Raw genomic sequence first — 21,730 nt, 5'->3', positions numbered from 1 at the left:
CGTTGCATTCGGCGAAAATTAAGCTTCCTATTGGTCAGTCGCGTTTCCGTGCCCAACCGAGCACAGGCCGGAATGCCGCTGATGTTGGCTCTATTTTCCAAAGCAACACGCCGCTGGCACTTTGTGTTTTTCAAGGTTACGGAAAGCAATACGCCGCTGGTACGAACCAATACGCCGCTGGAAAAAAAAGCAATACGCCGCTGGTACGAACCAATACGCCGCTGGAAAAAAAGCAATACGCCGCTGGTACGAACCAATACGCCGCTGGAAAAAAAAGCAATACGCCGCTGGTACGAACCAATACGCCGCTGGTAAAAAAGCAATACGCCGCTGGTACGAAGCAATACGCCGCTGGTACTTTGTAATAAGAATTACATTATAAGATAGAAAGCACTACGCCGCTGGACATAAAATCTCCATTATCCGAACGAAAGCAATATGCCGCTGGTACTTTATTTTATTATAATAATTTAATTATAAGACAGAAACCGCTGGTACTTAGTAATAAAATCTCCATTATCCGAACGAAAGTAACACGCCGCTGGTACTTTATTTTATTATAATAATTTAATTATAAGACAGAAACCGCTGGTACTTGGTTGTAAAATCTCCATTATCCGAACGAAAGCAATACGCCGTTGGTACTTGGTTATAAAATTTTCATTACAAGATAGAAAGCAATATGCCGCTGGTTATATTAATGTAATCTTATGGAAAGCATTACGCCGCTGGAACTTTGACCATTGCAATAATCGATCGGAAGCTATACACAGTTAGTGTCGTCGTTGTGAGTCTAAAGATGGGCTATGCCTGGGTCCTATGTGGACTATACTAGCCGCTCTCTCGACGCGTGCCGATGGTCTGGCTCTACCCTCGTTCGTTATCGTGACAGGGGAAGACAACGTGCTACTCCCGCTGCCACCTCGAGTCCAACCCAATCCAGGCACTCTTGACGGAGTAGTGTTAAAGTCAATTTATCTCCGCAAGAGGGGCTTCAGCCTGGCCCGAGGGGGCGAACCCCGAGGGGTCCGCCCAGCATGCCGTTCGAATGGCGGAGTGGACAAGTCCACGTCTGCCCGTCACTCAAGTCGGACACGGGACGACTCCAAAGCTAGCGCCGCCTGATAGGAAGCGCAAGCTGGGTCCCGCGACTTGTGTGCACTAGCCCACCCTCTGTCCTTGCAATCAGAGCAGACCGGAGGTTCACTCTTCTTGCTACAGAGCGTGAAGGTATGCCCCTTTTGGGAGCAGTGACCGCACACGTCCTCCTTGAATTTACAACGCTTCGAGGTATGCCCGAAGCGTTGGCAACGGTAGCACCGAAGCACCTGGACGAAATCCCGTACACGACAGGAGTTCCATCCAAGGTAAACTCGGCTACCCCTCTGCTTCAGCCGCTGAAGATTCTGCGGACTGACGGCAACGACCCAGTTGGCTGTCTCCGGGGTCTTGCCAGCCATGCGGCTGACCCGAATTCCCGAAGGCACATCCTTCTGGTTCGCATCGCAGATATTTTGCCTCCAAATACTGGAGGCAATTTCGTCCTTACCCATCCGACGCGGAACGTCGTAAACTAAAACCTCGGGGTCCCGCTTGGTGGGTAAGGAGACGGACAGACCCGCGCTCCGGAGCTTCTTATTGCCAACGAAGGCTTGCAGGTCCTCCTTTCGGTCGGTCTCGACGACGATGCCACCGGAGTGGATGCGTCGGACCGACTTTATTCGGATCGCCTCCTTCGCTGGTTTAACGAGGGACAGAACAGTAACCTTCGTAACTTCGCTGCTCTGTCCTTTTTCCTTCGGCGGGAAGATTTTTACCACATGCTGCGATTGTGGCCGTCTCCCCGCTTCCGGAGAAGCTCCTTTGCAGTCGACTTTGTTCACATGGGCGTAAGTCGACTGCGCGGCGTTGCAGGCCGTCTTCGGGAGAGTTCCCTTGGACGGCCCAGGTCGCATCGCACTCATTACGGCAGGACGCGCTTTTAGGTCCGCCCTGACCGCGGCGAGCTGCCCTTCGACGAAGCTATTCCGTTGAATAAGCTCCTGGACCAGCTCGTTGAGTGCCTCAACCTCGGCGAGTATCTTTGACCCGGACTCCTTATTGACTTTCGACTCAGGTCGAAAGCAAAAGGTCCGTATTTCGGACACTCGCCTAAAGGCTTCGTCTCTTACGAGATCGAGAGGCCGTACCTTCTGCCCGGAGAACGTCCCCTTCGGTCTCCTGGCCCGGTTTACTGCGGCCTTGCCGGTGGGTGCGCCCGGCTTGGCTCGCTTCGACTTTTTGGTGACGGTTTGCCAACCGTCACCAGTAGGGTCCTCGACACGCTCGGGTGCCGACTGCACCTTCACGAGTGACGTGTCTCCGACTCGTTCGATTACTTCCACGTTGGGCTCGGTTTTCACCGAGACCGCTCGCGTGGGAGTCACACATCTTTGCAAGATCACACGAGGATTGGCGATATTAATCACCTTCCCGGATCTTGTCTTTCTCACAGACGCGGGGGGACTGACAGCTGCATTTGCAGTTCCCGCGTCTGCGGCGACGGCTTCACTCCGAGTAGGAGCTGGACCCGTCGTCTTTGGACGCTTAGTTTTTTGTTCATTAATTTTATTCAGACCCATAATGTGTCTTGGTCTTTCATCCAGTGCGCTCCCCGGCCACCAACGACCCACACAATTTGGAACCCGCCAAAGGCTGAGTTAGGGCTACGCACCGAATATAGTCTGCTGGCTGGGTCGGTTTCCTTACCCAGCCCGCGTCCTCGCCCAGCAGAACCCACTTGCCCGAAGCGTGTGGTCGTTCCAAGCCGATTGACTGGACCAGGGCTGCTTTTCTCGTCCAGCCGCCCATCTAGCCGAAGCAGAGGCCAAAGGTACGTGTTGGGGACGTCTCACCCGCAGGAGAGGGCCCCCTCAGATCCCAGGATCCTCTTTTCCGACGACAAGGGTCGCCACGCACGGCAAACACGTGGGAGACAGCAGTCGGAGAGGCTGCCTCTTCCTCTCCACCACACTTCGTTCAGTTCGCTGCGTATTTAAGAACACGAGCTATCCAGCGGTACCTTTTTCGTGGAGGCTCAAGTGTGGCTAGGGCACGTTTGCCCCTTGCGGCCTGGGTTGCCCAGGGGATTGATTGCATCCCATGTATTCCTGAGCCCAGCGGAGTGTTGTCTAGTGGCGTGTTCCGCCCACGAAAAACGGTCCGAAAAACCGTTTAACGTAAACTGGGGAACTGATGCCACGAGTGACAACAGTTCCCCAGTCGGAAGTCATACAGCACATACAGTGCTGTACAAAGAACACGCCACAGCCCGTATGCTAAATCAGGGCCTCGCCATTATGCGAAGTACTACATGTACGACGCACTGACGGTCTCTAATGCCTTCATCGCCGATACACCCATCGACTCGGCCGATCAACCCTCCTACGCGAGGGCTAGTTCGGGGGTTATCTCCCGCCCTGGGTGGCCACAGACCGCCACCGCCGGAAGCTATACACAGCAAGGAATACGAATATTATACCAAGAGATCGAAAACAATACGCTGTTCGGACGTTTTGACTAGCTGTCGCACAGTGCAGACGCGCCGACCCGTCGCACCGCATTTCGAGCGCAATTTCAGTGGTTTTTCAGTTCAGAAAATTACAGAGAGTGTTTGGTTGTGTTGCAGGAGTCAAACTGAATGATTTGATGTATAAAGTTTAATTAAACTCCCAATAGTTTGCCGGGAAACATCGATTCTTCCGATCTAGAAAGAGACAGAGACAGACGATCCGCGTTATGTTAAATATTGCAAGGTTCCCGATTCCACAAAATTATAAAAAGTATACGGCTGTGTAGCGGGGATCAAAACGAGTAATTTCATGTATAAAGTTTAATTAATCTCCCAATAGTTTGCCGGGAAACATCGATTATTCCGATCTAGAAAGAGACAGAGATAGTCGATCCGCGTTATGTTAAATATTGCAAGGTTCCCGATTCCACAAAATTATAAAAAGTATACGGCTGTGTAGCGGGGATCAAAACGAGTAATTTCATGTATAAAGTTTAATTAATCTCCCATTACTTTGCCGGGAAACATCGATAATTCCGATCTAGAAAGAGACAGAGACAGTCGATCCGCGTTATGTTAAATATCTCAAGGTTACCGATTCCACAAAATTATAAAAAGTATACGGCTGTGTAGCGGGGATCAAAACGAGTAATTTCGTGTATAAAGTTTAATTAATATCCCATTAGTTTGCCGGGAAACATCGATAATTCCGATCTAGAAAGAGACAGAGACAGTCGATCCGCGTTATGTTAAATATCTCAAGGTTACCGATTCCACAAAATTATAAAAAGTATACGGCTGTGTAGCGGGGATCAAACCGAGTAATTTCGTGTATAAAGTTTAATTAATATCCCATTACTTTGCCGGGAAACATCGATTATTCCGATCTAGAAAGAGACAGAGAGAGAGTCGATCCGCGTTATGTTAAATATTTCAAGGTTCCCGATTCCACAAAATTATAAAAAGTATACGGCTGTGTAGCGGGGATCAAAACGAGTAATTTCATGTATAAAGTTTAATTAATCTCCCAATAGTTTGCCGGGAAACATCGATTCTTCCGATCTAGAAAGAGACAGAGACAGACGATCCGCGTTATGTTAAATATTTCAAGGTTCCCGATTCCACAAAATTATAAAAAGTATACGGCTGTGTAGCGGGGATCAAAACGAGTAATTTCATGTATGAAGTTTAATTAATCTCCCAATAGTTTGCCGGGAAACATCGATTATTCCGATCTAGAAAGAGACAGAGACAGACGATCCGCGTTATGTTAAATATTTCAAGGTTCCCGATTCCACAAAATTATAAAAAGTATACGGCTGTGTAGCGGGGATCAAAACGAGTAATTTCATGTATAAAGTTTAATTAAACTCCCAATAGTTTGCCGGGAAACATCGATTCTTCCGATCTAGAAAGAGACAGAGACAGACGCTCCGCGTTATGTTAAATATTTCATGGTTCCCGATTCCACAAAATTATAAAAAGTATACGGCTGTGTAGCGGGGATCAAAACGAGTAATTTCATGTATAAAGTTTAATTAATCTCCCAATAGTTTGCCGGGAAACATCGATTATTCCGATCTAGAAAGAGACAGAGACAGACGATCCGCGTTATGTTAAATATTTCAAGGTTCCCGATTCCACAAAATTATAAAAAGTATACGGCTGTGTAGCGGGGATCAAAACGAGTAATTTCATGTATAAAGTTTAATTAAACTCCCAATAGTTTGCCGGGAAACATCGATTCTTCCGATCTAGAAAGAGACAGAGACAGACGATCCGCGTTATGTTAAATATTTCATGGTTCCCGATTCCACAAAATTATAAAAAGTATACGGCTGTGTAGCGGGGATCAAAACGAGTAATTTCATGTATAAAGTTTAATTAAACTCCCAATAGTTTGCCGGGAAACATCGATTCTTCCGATCTAGAAAGAGACAGAGACAGACGATCCGCGTTATGTTAAATATTTCAAGGTTCCCGATTCCACAAAATTATAAAAAGTATACGGCTGTGTAGCGGGGATCAAAACGAGTAATTTCATGTATAAAGTTTAATTAATCTCGCAATAGTTTGCCGGGAAACATCGATTATTCCGATCTAGAAAGAGACAGAGATAGTCGATTCGCGTTATGTTAAATATTTCAAGGTTCCCGATTCCACAAAATTATAAAAAGTATACGGCTGTGTAGCGGGGATCAAAACGAGTAATTTCATGTATAAAGTTTAATTAAACTCCCAATAGTTTGCCGGGAAACATCGATTCTTCCGATCTAGAAAGAGACAGAGACAGACGATCCGCGTTATGTTAAATATTTCAAGGTTCCCGATTCCACAAAATTATAAAAAGTATACGGCTGTGTAGCGGGGATCAAAACGAGTAATTTCATGTATAAAGTTTAATTAAACTCCCAATAGTTTGCCGGGAAACATCGATTCTTCCGATCTAGAAAGAGACAGAGACAGACGATCCGCGTTATGTTAAATATTTCAAGGTTCCCGATTCCACAAAATTATAAAAAGTATACGGCTGTGTAGCAGGGATCAGAACGCGTAATTTCATGTATAAAGTTTAATTAAACTCCCAATAGTTTGTCGGGAAACATCGATAGTTCGATCGCGCGAGAGAGACAGAGAAACGAACAGTCTTTTTTTCGATTTACGGCTAAAATAAATTTTTCTAATTTTATTCAATAACATATTCTTGCTTAAATAACTTTTTTACATAGGGATTAAGCATTTAGAACGATACATTGTTTAAAATAAGGGCACTTTACTCTTGACATTTTACGGTTTTTTCAATTTTCTGAAAAATCCTATCATTAGATTTTTTTAAGAATACGATATTCTTGCTTAACTAACGTTTCTACATAGGGATTAAGCATTTAGAACGAAATCTAATGTCAGAAAATGGCACTTTACTCTTGACATTTTTCGGTTTTTTCAATTTTCTGGGAAATCCTATCATTAGATTTTTTTAAAAATACGATATTCTTGCTTAACTAACGTTTTTACATAGGGATTAAGTATTTAGAACGAAATCTAATGTAGGAAAATGGTACTTTACTCTTGATCGGTACGTTGGGACTTTGAAAATATTCGGGCGTACGCGGCGCGCTCGGCGCTTCGAACAGCTCCGGTGTCCCCATTATTTTCGATTTACGGCTAAAATAAATTTTTCTAATTTTTTTCAATAACATATTCCTGCTAAAATAACTTTTTTACATAGGGATTAAGCATTTAGAACGATACATTGTTTAAAATAAGGACACTTTACTCTTGACATTTTACGGTTTTTTCAATTTTCTGAAAAATCCTATCATTAGATTTTTTTAAAAATACGATATTCTTGCTTAACTAACGTTTCTACATAGGGATTAAGCATTTAGAACGAAATCTAATGTCAGAAAATGGCACTTTAGTCTTGACATTTTACGGTTTTTTCAATTTTCTGGGAAATCCTATCATTAGATTTTTTTAAAAATACGATATTCTTGCTTAACTAACGTTTTTACATAGGGATTAAGCATTTAGAACGAAATCTAATGTAGGAAAATGGTACTTTACTCTTGATCGGTACGTTGGCACTTAGAAAATATTCGGGCGTTCCAATCGCTCGTCTGTTGCATCATTGCGCGTCTCGGCGCAATCGACCGATTCGCTCGATCCATTATTTTCGATTTACGGCTAAAATAAATTTTTCTCATTTTATTCAATAACATATTCCTGCTTAAATAACTTTTTTACATAGGGATTAAGCATTTAGAACGATACATTGTTTAAAATAAGGGCACTTTACTCTTGACATTTTACGGTTTTTTCAATTTTCTGAAAAATCCTATCATTAGATTTTTTTAAAAATACGATATTCTTGCTTAACTAACGTTTCTACATAGGGATTAAGCATTTAGAACGAAATCTAATGTCAGAAAATGGCACTTTACTCTTGACATTTTTCGGTTTTTTCAATTTTCTGGGAAATCCTATCATTAGATTTTTTTAAAAATACGATATTCTTGCTTAACTAACGTTTTTACATAGGGATTAAGCATTTAGAACGAAATCTAATGTAGGAAAATGGTACTTTACTCTTGATCGGTACGTTGGGACTTTGAAAATATTCGGGCGTTCCAATCGCTCGTCTGTTGCATCATAGCGCGTCTCGGCGCAATCGACCGATTCGCTCGATCCATTATTTTCGATTTACGGCTAAAATAAATTTTTCTCATTTTATTCAATAACATATTCCTGCTAAAATAACTTTTTTACATAGGGATTAAGCATTTAGAACGATACATTGTTTAAAATAAGGGCACTTTACTCTTGACATTTTACGGTTTTTTCAATTTTCTGAAAAATCCTATCATTAGATTTTTTTAAAAATACGATATTCTTGCTTAACTAACGTTTCTACATAGGGATTAAGCATTTAGAACGAAATCTAATGTCAGAAAATGGCACTTTACTCTTGACATTTTTCGGTTTTTTCAATTTTCTGGGAAATCCTATCATTAGATTTTTTTAAAAATACGATATTCTTGCTTAACTAACGTTTTTACATAGGGATTAAGCATTTAGAACGAAATCTAATGTAGGAAAATGGTACTTTACTCTTGATCGGTACGTTGGGACTTTGAAAATATTCGGGCGTTCCAATCGCTCGTCTGTTGCATCATGGCGCGTCTTTTTTTTTTTTTTTTGTTTAACGTGGGGGAAATCTGCTGGTCAGACACCCCCGTCCCGCCCGAGGGGCGGGGCGGGGGTAGTGCGGGTTTTGACCCGCTAAAACCCCCACGGCGGCCTAGGGCGCTGGCGAGTAGCGGGGGAGCCACGGGAACTCTTACAGAACACAACCGCGGCTCCCCCTCGCCTGGCCGGCCACCAGGATGGAATGGCGGTGGCCGGCCGCGTCCCGGGGGGGAGATTTATACTCCCCCCATGAATCATCTTGCTTCGGCGGTGCGGGGGACCGCACCCAACACCGCCTCGTCACTCCCACTATGGGGAGGACAACTTCAGTTGGGGGGGGGGGGGGGTTGGCGGGCGGCGGGCAATTAAACCAGTAATCTGGTACACCCGCCGCCCGCCTATTCTCATCTGCTCGGGGAGGGGGGCTCTAGGCGTGGGCGCACACGCCGCACCCCCCGCTCACGGCGACCCCGCTCGGCAGCCTCCTTCTGCAGCATCACCTCTTCGCAGAAGGCGATGGCTGCCGCCCATTTTCTTGGGCTCTCCAGCATGGCCCCAACTAAGCTGGAGAGAGCGAGGTCGCGACCAACTTCCCGTCTTAGGACTCGGCGCAGCACTGAAAAGGCGGGGCATACCTCCAGTGTATGCTGCGCCGAGTCCTCCTCCGCGCCACAGTGGTGGCACACCGTCGTCGCTTCCCGACCGATGCGACACAGGTACACACCGAAGCAGCCATGCCCGGTGAACACCTGCGTCGCACGGTAGGTGAGCCTGCCAAACCGCCTCTCCCGCCACGAGATGAAGTGTGGCAGGAGAGCCCCAGGGACGCGCTCGCCGGCATGGGAACAAAGCTCCGCATGCCATCTGGCGAGCGCTAGTCCCCGGGCCTGGAGTTCGAAGCCGTCGACCGCCTCCCGCTCCGGCGGGTCCCCCCGAGCCCGGCCAGCGATGCATATGCGCCTATAGACATAGGCGCGCATCGCCGCCTGCAGCTCGAAGGGAATTTCTCCCGCCAGAGCAAGCGCCGCCACGGTAGACGCGGTGCGGTAACCCCGTATGAGGCGAAGGGCCATTTGCCTCTGAAGCCGGCGCAACAACAAAGTGATGCGCCGGCTTGCCCTCGCGGACGGCCCCCAGATCGGGGCGCCGTACAAGGCCATGGACCGCACCACGCCCAGGTATAGGCGACGCACCATGTTATCCGGTCCCCCGAGATTGGGCAACAGGCGGCCGAGCGAGGCCGCCGCCCTCTCAACTCGGGGGACGAGGCGGCCGAAATGCGCCCCGAATCTCCAGTGGCTGTCGAGGATCAGTCCGAGATACTTGATCTCGGACTTCACCTCGACGCAGGCTCCTCCAACCCAGATCCACGATCCGGCCGGTGGCCGCGACCGAGGCCGTCCAAACCAGACGGCCTCGGCCTTCTCCGGGGCCATCTTCAGCCCCAGATCGTGGATCTTCGCGACGACGGCTGCCACCGCAACCTCCGCTCGTCGGATGGTCCTCTCGAAGGTGTCCCCGACGGTGACCACTAACGTGTCGTCCGCATAGCAGACGACAGTGGCACCGTCGGGCAGGGAGGCCCTCAGGACTGCGTTATATCCCAGGTCCCACAGGAGTGGTCCTAACACGGACCCCTGTGGGACCCCGCAGTCCACTTCCCTCCGTATCGTCCCGTACCGGCCCGGGTATTCCACCCACCTGTCCCGCAGGTAGGCCCCGATCACCCGCCTCAGATAGGGAGGCACCTGGTGTTCAACCAGGGCCTCCCTAATGGATCATGGCGCGTCTCGGCGCAATCGACCGATTCGCTCGATCCATTATTTTCGATTTACGGCTAAAATAAATTTTTCTCATTTTATTCAATAACATATTCTTGCTTAAATAACTTTTTTACATAGGGATTAAGCATTTAGAACGATACATTGTTTAAAATAAGGGCACTTTACTCTTGACATTTTACGGTTTTTTCAATTTTCTGAAAAATCCTATCATTAGATTTTTTTAAGAATACGATATTCTTGCTTAACTAACGTTTCTACATAGGGATTAAGCATTTAGAACGAAATCTAATGTCAGAAAATGGCACTTTACTCTTGACATTTTTCGGTTTTTTCAATTTTCTGGAAAATCCTATCATTAGATTTTTTTAAAAATACGATATTCTTGCTTAACTAACGTTTTTACATAGGGATTAAGTATTTAGAACGAAATCTAATGTAGGAAAATGGTACTTTACTCTTGATCGGTACGTTGGGACTTTGAAAATATTCGGGCGTACGCGGCGCGCTCGGCGCTTCGAACAGCTCCGGTGTCCCCATTATTTTCGATTTACGGCTAAAATAAATTTTTCTAATTTTTTTCAATAACATATTCCTGCTAAAATAACTTTTTTACATAGGGATTAAGCATTTAGAACGATACATTGTTTAAAATAAGGGCACTTTACTCTTGACATTTTACGGTTTTTTCAATTTTCTGAAAAATCCTATCATTAGATTTTTTTAAAAATACGATATTCTTGCTTAACTAACGTTTCTACATAGGGATTAAGCATTTAGAACGAAATCTAATGTCAGAAAATGGCACTTTACTCTTGACATTTTTCGGTTTTTTCAATTTTCTGGGAAATCCTATCATTAGATTTTTTTAAAAATACGATATTCTTGCTTAACTAACGTTTTTACATAGGGATTAAGTATTTAGAACGAAATCTAATGTAGGAAAATGGTACTTTACTCTTGATCGGTACGTTGGGACTTTGAAAATATTCGGGCGTTCCAATCGCTCGTCTGTTGCATCATAGCGCGTCTCGGCGCAATCGACCGATTCGCTCGATCCATTATTTTCGATTTACGGCTAAAATAAATTTTTCTCATTTTATTCAATAACATATTCCTGCTAAAATAACTTTTTTACATAGGGATTAAGCATTTAGAACGATACATTGTTTAAAATAAGGGCACTTTACTCTTGACATTTTACGGTTTTTTCAATTTTCTGAAAAATCCTATCATTAGATTTTTTTAAAAATACGATATTCTTGCTTAACTAACGTTTCTACATAGGGATTAAGCATTTAGAACGAAATCTAATGTCAGAAAATGGCACTTTACTCTTGACATTTTTCGGTTTTTTCAATTTTCTGGGAAATCCTATCATTAGATTTTTTTAAAAATACGATATTCTTGCTTAACTAACGTTTTTACATAGGGATTAAGCATTTAGAACGAAATCTAATGTAGGAAAATGGTACTTTACTCTTGATCGGTACGTTGGGACTTTGAAAATATTCGGGCGTTCCAATCGCTCGTCTGTTGCATCATAGCGCGTCTCGGCGCAATCGACCGATTCGCTCGATCCATTATTTTCGATTTACGGCTAAAATAAATTTTTCTCATTTTATTCAATAACATATTCTTGCTTAAATAACTTTTTTACATAGGGATTAAGCATTTAGAACGATACATTGTTTAAAATAAGGGCACTTTACTCTTGACATTTTACGGTTTTTTCAATTTTCTGAAAAATCCTATCATTAGATTTTTTTAAGAATACGATATTCTTGCTTAACTAACGTTTCTACATAGGGATTAAGCATTTAGAACGAAATCTAATGTCAGAAAATGGCACTTTACTCTTGACATTTTTCGGTTTTTTCAATTTTCTGGAAAATCCTATCATTAGATTTTTTTAAAAATACGATATTCTTGCTTAACTAACGTTTTTACATAGGGATTAAGCATTTAGAACGAAATCTAATGTAGGAAAATGGTACTTTACTCTTGATCGGTACGTTGGGACTTTGAAAATATTCGGGCGTTCCAATCGCTCGTCTGTTGCATCATAGCGCGTCTCGGCGCAATCGACCGATTCGCTCGATCCATTATTTTCGATTTACGGCTAAAATAAATTTTTCTCATTTTATTCAATAACATATTCTTGCTTAAATAACTTTTTTACATAGGGATTAAGCATTTAGAACGATACATTGTTTAAAATAAGGGCACTTTACTCTTGACATTTTACGGTTTTTTCAATTTTCTGAAAAATCCTATCATTAGATTTTTTTAAGAATACGATATTCTTGCTTAACTAACGTTTCTACATAGGGATTAAGCATTTAGAACGAAATCTAATGTCAGAAAATGGCACTTTACTCTTGACATTTTTCGGTTTTTTCAATTTTCTGGAAAATCCTATCATTAGATTTTTTTAAAAATACGATATTCTTGCTTAACTAACGTTTTTACATAGGGATTAAGTATTTAGAACGAAATCTAATGTAGGAAAATGGTACTTTACTCTTGATCGATACGTTGGGACTTTGAAAATATTCGGGCGTACGCGGCGCGCTCGGCGCTTCGAACAGCTCCGGTGTCCCCATTATTTTCGATTTACGGCTAAAATAAATTTTTCTAATTTTTTTCAATAACATATTCCTGCTAAAATAACTTTTTTACATAGGGATTAAGCATTTAGAACGATACATTGTTTAAAATAAGGGCACTTTACTCTTGACATTTTACGGTTTTTTCAATTTTCTGAAAAATCCTATCATTAGATTTTTTTAAGAATACGATATTCTTGCTTAACTAACGTTTCTACATAGGGATTAAGCATTTAGAACGAAATCTAATGTCAGAAAATGGCACTTTACTCTTGACATTTTTCGGTTTTTTCAATTTTCTGAAAAATCCTATCATTAGATTTTTTTAAAAATACGATATTCTTGCTTAACTAACGTTTCTACATAGGGATTAAGCATTTAGAACGAAATCTAATGTCAGAAAATGGCACTTTAGTCTTGACATTTTACGGTTTTTTCAATTTTCTGGGAAATCCTATCATTAGATTTTTTTAAAAATACGATATTCTTGCTTAACTAACGTTTTTACATAGGGATTAAGCATTTAGAACGAAATCTAATGTAGGAAAATGGTACTTTACTCTTGATCGGTACGTTGGGACTTTGAAAATATTCGGGCGTTCCAATCGCTCGTCTGTTGCATCATAGCGCGTCTCGGCGCAATCGACCGATTCGCTCGATCCATTATTTTCGATTTACGGCTAAAATAAATTTTTCTCATTTTATTCAATAACATATTCCTGCTAAAATAACTTTTTTACATAGGGATTAAGCATTTAGAACGATACATTGTTTAAAATAAGGGCACTTTACTCTTGACATTTTACGGTTTTTTCAATTTTCTGAAAAATCCTATCATTAGATTTTTTTAAAAATACGATATGCTTGCTTAACTAACGTTTCTACATAGGGATTAAGCATTTAGAACGAAATCTAATGTCAGAAAATGGCACTTTACTCTTGACATTTTTCGGTTTTTTCAATTTTCTGGGAAATCCTATCATTAGATTTTTTTAAAAATACGATATTCTTGCTTAACTAACGTTTTTACATAGGGATTAAGCATTTAGAACGAAATCTAATGTAGGAAAATGGTACTTTACTCTTGATCGGTACGTTGGGACTTTGAAAATATTCGGGCGTTCCAATCGCTCGTCTGTTGCATCATAGCGCGTCTCGGCGCAATCGACCGATTCGCTCGATCCATTATTTTCGATTTACGGCTAAAATAAATTTTTCTCATTTTATTCAATAACATATTCTTGCTTAAATAACTTTTTTACATAGGGATTAAGCATTTAGAACGATACATTGTTTAAAATAAGGGCACTTTACTCTTGACATTTTACGGTTTTTTCAATTTTCTGAAAAATCCTATCATTAGATTTTTTTAAGAATACGATATTCTTGCTTAACTAACGTTTCTACATAGGGATTAAGCATTTAGAACGAAATCTAATGTCAGAAAATGGCACTTTACTCTTGACATTTTTCGGTTTTTTCAATTTTCTGGAAAATCCTATCATTAGATTTTTTTAAAAATACGATATTCTTGCTTAACTAACGTTTTTACATAGGGATTAAGTATTTAGAACGAAATCTAATGTAGGAAAATGGTACTTTACTCTTGATCGGTACGTTGGGACTTTGAAAATATTCGGGCGTACGCGGCGCGCTCGGCGCTTCGAACAGCTCCGGTGTCCCCATTATTTTCGATTTACGGCTAAAATAAATTTTTCTAATTTTTTTCAATAACATATTCCTGCTAAAATAACTTTTTTACATAGGGATTAAGCATTTAGAACGATACATTGTTTAAAATAAGGGCACTTTACTCTTGACATTTTACGGTTTTTTCAATTTTCTGAAAAATCCTATCATTAGATTTTTTTAAGAATACGATATTCTTGCTTAACTAACGTTTCTACATAGGGATTAAGCATTTAGAACGAAATCTAATGTCAGAAAATGGCACTTTACTCTTGACATTTTTCGGTTTTTTCAATTTTCTGAAAAATCCTATCATTAGATTTTTTTAAAAATACGATATTCTTGCTTAACTAACGTTTCTACATAGGGATTAAGCATTTAGAACGAAATCTAATGTCAGAAAATGGCACTTTAGTCTTGACATTTTACGGTTTTTTCAATTTTCTGGGAAATCCTATCATTAGATTTTTTTAAAAATACGATATTCTTGCTTAACTAACGTTTTTACATAGGGATTAAGCATTTAGAACGAAATCTAATGTAGGAAAATGGTACTTTACTCTTGATCGGTACGTTGGGACTTTGAAAATATTCGGGCGTTCCAATCGCTCGTCTGTTGCATCATAGCGCGTCTCGGCGCAATCGACCGATTCGCTCGATCCATTATTTTCGATTTACGGCTAAAATAAATTTTTCTCATTTTATTCAATAACATATTCCTGCTTAAATAACTTTTTTACATAGGGATTAAGCATTTAGAACGATACATTGTTTAAAATAAGGGCACTTTACTCTTGACATTTTACGGTTTTTTCAATTTTCTGAAAAATCCTATCATTAGATTTTTTTAAGAATACGATATTCTTGCTTAACTAACGTTTCTACATAGGGATTAAGCATTTAGAACGAAATCTAATGTCAGAAAATGGCACTTTACTCTTGACATTTTTCGGTTTTTTCAATTTTCTGGGAAATCCTATCATTAGATTTTTTTAAAAATACGATATTCTTGCTTAACTAACGTTTTTACATAGGGATTAAGTATTTAGAACGAAATCTAATGTAGGAAAATGGTACTTTACTCTTGATCGGTACGTTGGGACTTTGAAAATATTCGGGCGTACGCGGCGCGCTCGGCGCTTCGAACAGCTCCGGTGTCCCCATTATTTTCGATTTACGGCTAAAATAAATTTTTCTCATTTTATTCAATAACATATTCTTGCTTAAATAACTTTTTTACATAGGGATTAAGCATTTAGAACGATACATTGTTTAAAATAAGGGCACTTTACTCTTGACATTTTACGGTTTTTTCAATTTTCTGAAAAATCCTATCATTAGATTTTTTTAAGAATACGATATTCTTGCTTAACTAACGTTTCTACATAGGGATTAAGCATTTAGAACGAAATCTAATGTCAGAAAATGGCACTTTACTCTTGACATTTTTCGGTTTTTTCAATTTTCTGGAAAATCCTATCATTAGATTTTTTTAAAAATACGATATTCTTGCTTAACTAACGTTTTTACATAGGGATTAAGTATTTAGAACGAAATCTAATGTAGGAAAATGGTACTTTACTCTTGATCGGTACGTTGGGACTTTGAAAATATTCGGGCGTACGCGGCGCGCTCGGCGCTTCGAACAGCTCCGGTGTCCCCATTATTTTCGATTTACGGCTAAAATAAATTTTTCTAATTTTTTTCAATAACATATTCCTGCTAAAATAACTTTTTTACATAGGGATTAAGCATTTAGAACGATACATTGTTTAAAATAAGGGCACTTTACTCTTGACATTTTACGGTTTTTTCAATTTTCTGAAAAATCCTATCATTAGATTTTTTTAAAAATACGATATTCTTGCTTAACTAACGTTTCTACATAGGGATTAAGCATTTAGAACGAAATCTAATGTCAGAAAATGGCACTTTACTCTTGACATTTTTCGGTTTTTTCAATTTTCTGGGAAATCCTATCATTAGATTTTTTTAAAAATACGATATTCTTGCTTAACTAACGTTTTTACATAGGGATTAAGTATTTAGAACGAAATCTAATGTAGGAAAATGGTACTTTACTCTTGATCGGTACGTTGGGACTTTGAAAATATTCGGGCGTTCCAATCGCTCGTCTGTTGCATCATAGCGCGTCTCGGCGCAATCGACCGATTCGCTCGATCCATTATTTTCGATTTACGGCTAAAATAAATTTTTCTCATTTTATTCAATAACATATTCCTGCTAAAATAACTTTTTTACATAGGGATTAAGCATTTAGAACGATACATTGTTTAAAATAAGGGCACTTTACTCTTGACATTTTACGGTTTTTTCAATTTTCTGAAAAATCCTATCATTAGATTTTTTTAAAAATACGATATTCTTGCTTAACTAACGTTTCTACATAGGGATTAAGCATTTAGAACGAAATCTAATGTCAGAAAATGGCACTTTACTCTTGACATTTTTCGGTTTTTTCAATTTTCTGGGAAATCCTATCATTAGATTTTTTTAAAAATACGATATTCTTGCTTAACTAACGTTTTTACATAGGGATTAAGCATTTAGAACGAAATCTAATGTAGGAAAATGGTACTTTACTCTTGATCGGTACGTTGGGACTTTGAAAATATTCGGGCGTTCCAATCGCTCGTCTGTTGCATCATAGCGCGTCTCGGCGCAATCGACCGATTCGCTCGATCCATTATTTTCGATTTACGGCTAAAATAAATTTTTCTCATTTTATTCAATAACATATTCTTGCTTAAATAACTTTTTTACATAGGGATTAAGCATTTAGAACGATACATTGTTTAAAATAAGGGCACTTTACTCTTGACATTTTACGGTTTTTTCAATTTTCTGAAAAATCCTATCATTAGATTTTTTTAAGAATACGATATTCTTGCTTAACTAACGTTTCTACATAGGGATTAAGCATTTAGAACGAAATCTAATGTCAGAAAATGGCACTTTACTCTTGACATTTTTCGGTTTTTTCAATTTTCTGGAAAATCCTATCATTAGATTTTTTTAAAAATACGATATTCTTGCTTAACTAACGTTTTTACATAGGGATTAAGTATTTAGAACGAAATCTAATGTAGGAAAATGGTACTTTACTCTTGATCGGTACGTTGGGACTTTGAAAATATTCGGGCGTACGCGGCGCGCTCGGCGCTTCGAACAGCTCCGGTGTCCCCATTATTTTCGATTTACGGCTAAAATAAATTTTTCTAATTTTTTTCAATAACATATTCCTGCTAAAATAACTTTTTTACATAGGGATTAAGCATTTAGAACGATACATTGTTTAAAATAAGGGCACTTTACTCTTGACATTTTACGGTTTTTTCAATTTTCTGAAAAATCCTATCATTAGATTTTTTTAAGAATACGATATTCTTGCTTAACTAACGTTTCTACATAGGGATTAAGCATTTAGAACGAAATCTAATGTCAGAAAATGGCACTTTACTCTTGACATTTTTCGGTTTTTTCAATTTTCTGAAAAATCCTATCATTAGATTTTTTTAAAAATACGATATTCTTGCTTAACTAACGTTTCTACATAGGGATTAAGCATTTAGAACGAAATCTAATGTCAGAAAATGGCACTTTAGTCTTGACATTTTACGGTTTTTTCAATTTTCTGGGAAATCCTATCATTAGATTTTTTTAAAAATACGATATTCTTGCTTAACTAACGTTTTTACATAGGGATTAAGCATTTAGAACGAAATCTAATGTAGGAAAATGGTACTTTACTCTTGATCGGTACGTTGGGACTTTGAAAATATTCGGGCGTTCCAATCGCTCGTCTGTTGCATCATAGCGCGTCTCGGCGCAATCGACCGATTCGCTCGATCCATTATTTTCGATTTACGGCTAAAATAAATTTTTCTCATTTTATTCAATAACATATTCCTGCTTAAATAACTTTTTTACATAGGGATTAAGCATTTAGAACGATACATTGTTTAAAATAAGGGCACTTTACTCTTGACATTTTACGGTTTTTTCAATTTTCTGAAAAATCCTATCATTAGATTTTTTTAAGAATACGATATTCTTGCTTAACTAACGTTTCTACATAGGGATTAAGCATTTAGAACGAAATCTAATGTCAGAAAATGGCACTTTACTCTTGACATTTTTCGGTTTTTTCAATTTTCTGGGAAATCCTATCATTAGATTTTTTTAAAAATACGATATTCTTGCTTAACTAACGTTTTTACATAGGGATTAAGTATTTAGAACGAAATCTAATGTAGGAAAATGGTACTTTACTCTTGATCGGTACGTTGGGACTTTGAAAATATTCGGGCGTTCCAATCGCTCGTCTGTTGCATCATAGCGCGTCTCGGCGCAATCGACCGATTCGCTCGATCCATTATTTTCGATTTACGGCTAAAATAAATTTTTCTCATTTTATTCAATAACATATTCCTGCTAAAATAACTTTTTTACATAGGGATTAAGCATTTAGAACGATACATTGTTTAAAATAAGGGCACTTTACTCTTGACATTTTACGGTTTTTTCAATTTTCTGAAAAATCCTATCATTAGATTTTTTTAAAAATACGATATTCTTGCTTAACTAACGTTTCTACATAGGGATTAAGCATTTAGAACGAAATCTAATGTCAGAAAATGGCACTTTACTCTTGACATTTTTCGGTTTTTTCAATTTTCTGGGAAATCCTATCATTAGATTTTTTTAAAAATACGATATTCTTGCTTAACTAACGTTTCTACATAGGGATTAAGCATTTAGAACGAAATCTAATGTCAGAAAATGGCACTTTACTCTTGACATTTTTCGGTTTTTTCAATTTTCTGGAAAATCCTATCATTAGATTTTTTTAAAAATACGATATTCTTGCTTAACTAACGTTTTTACATAGGGATTAAGTATTTAGAACGAAATCTAATGTAGGAAAATGGTACTTTACTCTTGATCGGTACGTTGGGACTTTGAAAATATTCGGGCGTACGCGGCGCGCTCGGCGCTTCGAACAGCTCCGGTGTCCCCATTATTTTCGATTTACGGCTAAAATAAATTTTTCTAATTTTTTTCAATAACATATTCCTGCTAAAATAACTTTTTTACATAGGGATTAAGCATTTAGAACGATACATTGTTTAAAATAAGGGCACTTTACTCTTGACATTTTACGGTTTTTTCAATTTTCTGAAAAATCCTATCATTAGATTTTTTTAAAAATACGATATTCTTGCTTAACTAACGTTTCTACATAGGGATTAAGCATTTAGAACGAAATCTAATGTCAGAAAATGGCACTTTACTCTTGACATTTTTCGGTTTTTTCAATTTTCTGGGAAATCCTATCATTAGATTTTTTTAAAAATACGATATTCTTGCTTAACTAACGTTTTTACATAGGGATTAAGTATTTAGAACGAAATCTAATGTAGGAAAATGGTACTTTACTCTTGATCGGTACGTTGGGACTTTGAAAATATTCGGGCGTTCCAATCGCTCGTCTGTTGCATCATAGCGCGTCTCGGCGCAATCGACCGATTCGCTCGATCCATTATTTTCGATTTACGGCTAAAATAAATTTTTCTCATTTTATTCAATAACATATTCCTGCTAAAATAACTTTTTTACATAGGGATTAAGCATTTAGAACGATACATTGTTTAAAATAAGGGCACTTTACTCTTGACATTTTACGGTTTTTTCAATTTTCTGAAAAATCCTATCATTAGATTTTTTTAAAAATACGATATTCTTGCTTAACTAACGTTTCTACATAGGGATTAAGCATTTAGAACGAAATCTAATGTCAGAAAATGGCACTTTACTCTTGACATTTTTCGGTTTTTTCAATTTTCTGGGAAATCCTATCATTAGATTTTTTTAAAAATACGATATTCTTGCTTAACTAACGTTTTTACATAGGGATTAAGCATTTAGAACGAAATCTAATGTAGGAAAATGGTACTTTACTCTTGATCGGTACGTTGGGACTTTGAAAATATTCGGGCGTTCCAATCGCTCGTCTGTTGCATCATAGCGCGTCTCGGCGCAATCGACCGATTCGCTCGATCCATTATTTTCGATTTACGGCTAAAATAAATTTTTCTCATTTTATTCAATAACATATTCTTGCTTAAATAACTTTTTTACATAGGGATTAAGCATTTAGAACGATACATTGTTTAAAATAAGGGCACTTTACTCTTGACATTTTACGGTTTTTTCAATTTTCTGAAAAATCCTATCATTAGATTTTTTTAAGAATACGATATTCTTGCTTAACTAACGTTTCTACATAGGGATTAAGCATTTAGAACGAAATCTAATGTCAGAAAATGGCACTTTACTCTTGACATTTTTCGGTTTTTTCAATTTTCTGGAAAATCCTATCATTAGATTTTTTTAAAAATACGATATTCTTGCTTAACTAACGTTTTTACATAGGGATTAAGTATTTAGAACGAAATCTAATGTAGGAAAATGGTACTTTACTCTTGATCGGTACGTTGGGACTTTGAAAATATTCGGGCGTACGCGGCGCGCTCGGCGCTTCGAACAGCTCCGGTGTCCCCATTATTTTCGATTTACGGCTAAAATAAATTTTTCTAATTTTTTTCAATAACATATTCCTGCTAAAATAACTTTTTTACATAGGGATTAAGCATTTAGAACGATACATTGTTTAAAATAAGGGCACTTTACTCTTGACATTTTACGGTTTTTTCAATTTTCTGAAAAATCCTATCATTAGATTTTTTTAAGAATACGATATTCTTGCTTAACTAACGTTTCTACATAGGGATTAAGCATTTAGAACGAAATCTAATGTCAGAAAATGGCACTTTACTCTTGACATTTTTCGGATTTTTCAATTTTCTGAAAAATCCTATCATTAGATTTTTTTAAAAATACGATATTCTTGCTTAACTAACGTTTCTACATAGGGATTAAGCATTTAGAACGAAATCTAATGTCAGAAAATGGCACTTTAGGCTTGACATTTTACGGTTTTTTCAATTTTCTGGGAAATCCTATCATTAGATTTTTTTAAAAATACGATATTCTTGCTTAACTAACGTTTTTACATAGGGATTAAGTATTTAGAACGAAATCTAATGTAGGAAAATGGTACTTTACTCTTGATCGGTACGTTGGGACTTTGAAAATATTCGGGCGTTCCAATCGCTCGTCTGTTGCATCATAGCGCGTCTTGGCGCAATCGACCGATTCGCTCGATCCATTATTTTCGATTTACGGCTAAAATAAATTTTTCTCATTTTATTCAATAACATATTCCTGCTTAAATAACTTTTTTACATAGGGATTAAGCATTTAGAACGATACATTGTTTAAAATAAGGGCACTTTACTCTTGACATTTTACGGTTTTTTCAATTTTCT

The sequence above is a fragment of the Megalopta genalis genome, unplaced genomic scaffold (assembly GCF_051020955.1).
Source record: "Megalopta genalis isolate 19385.01 unplaced genomic scaffold, iyMegGena1_principal scaffold0047, whole genome shotgun sequence".
In the NCBI taxonomy this organism is placed as follows: domain Eukaryota; kingdom Metazoa; phylum Arthropoda; class Insecta; order Hymenoptera; family Halictidae; genus Megalopta; species Megalopta genalis.
Note: the sequence above shows the minus strand (reverse complement) of the source record.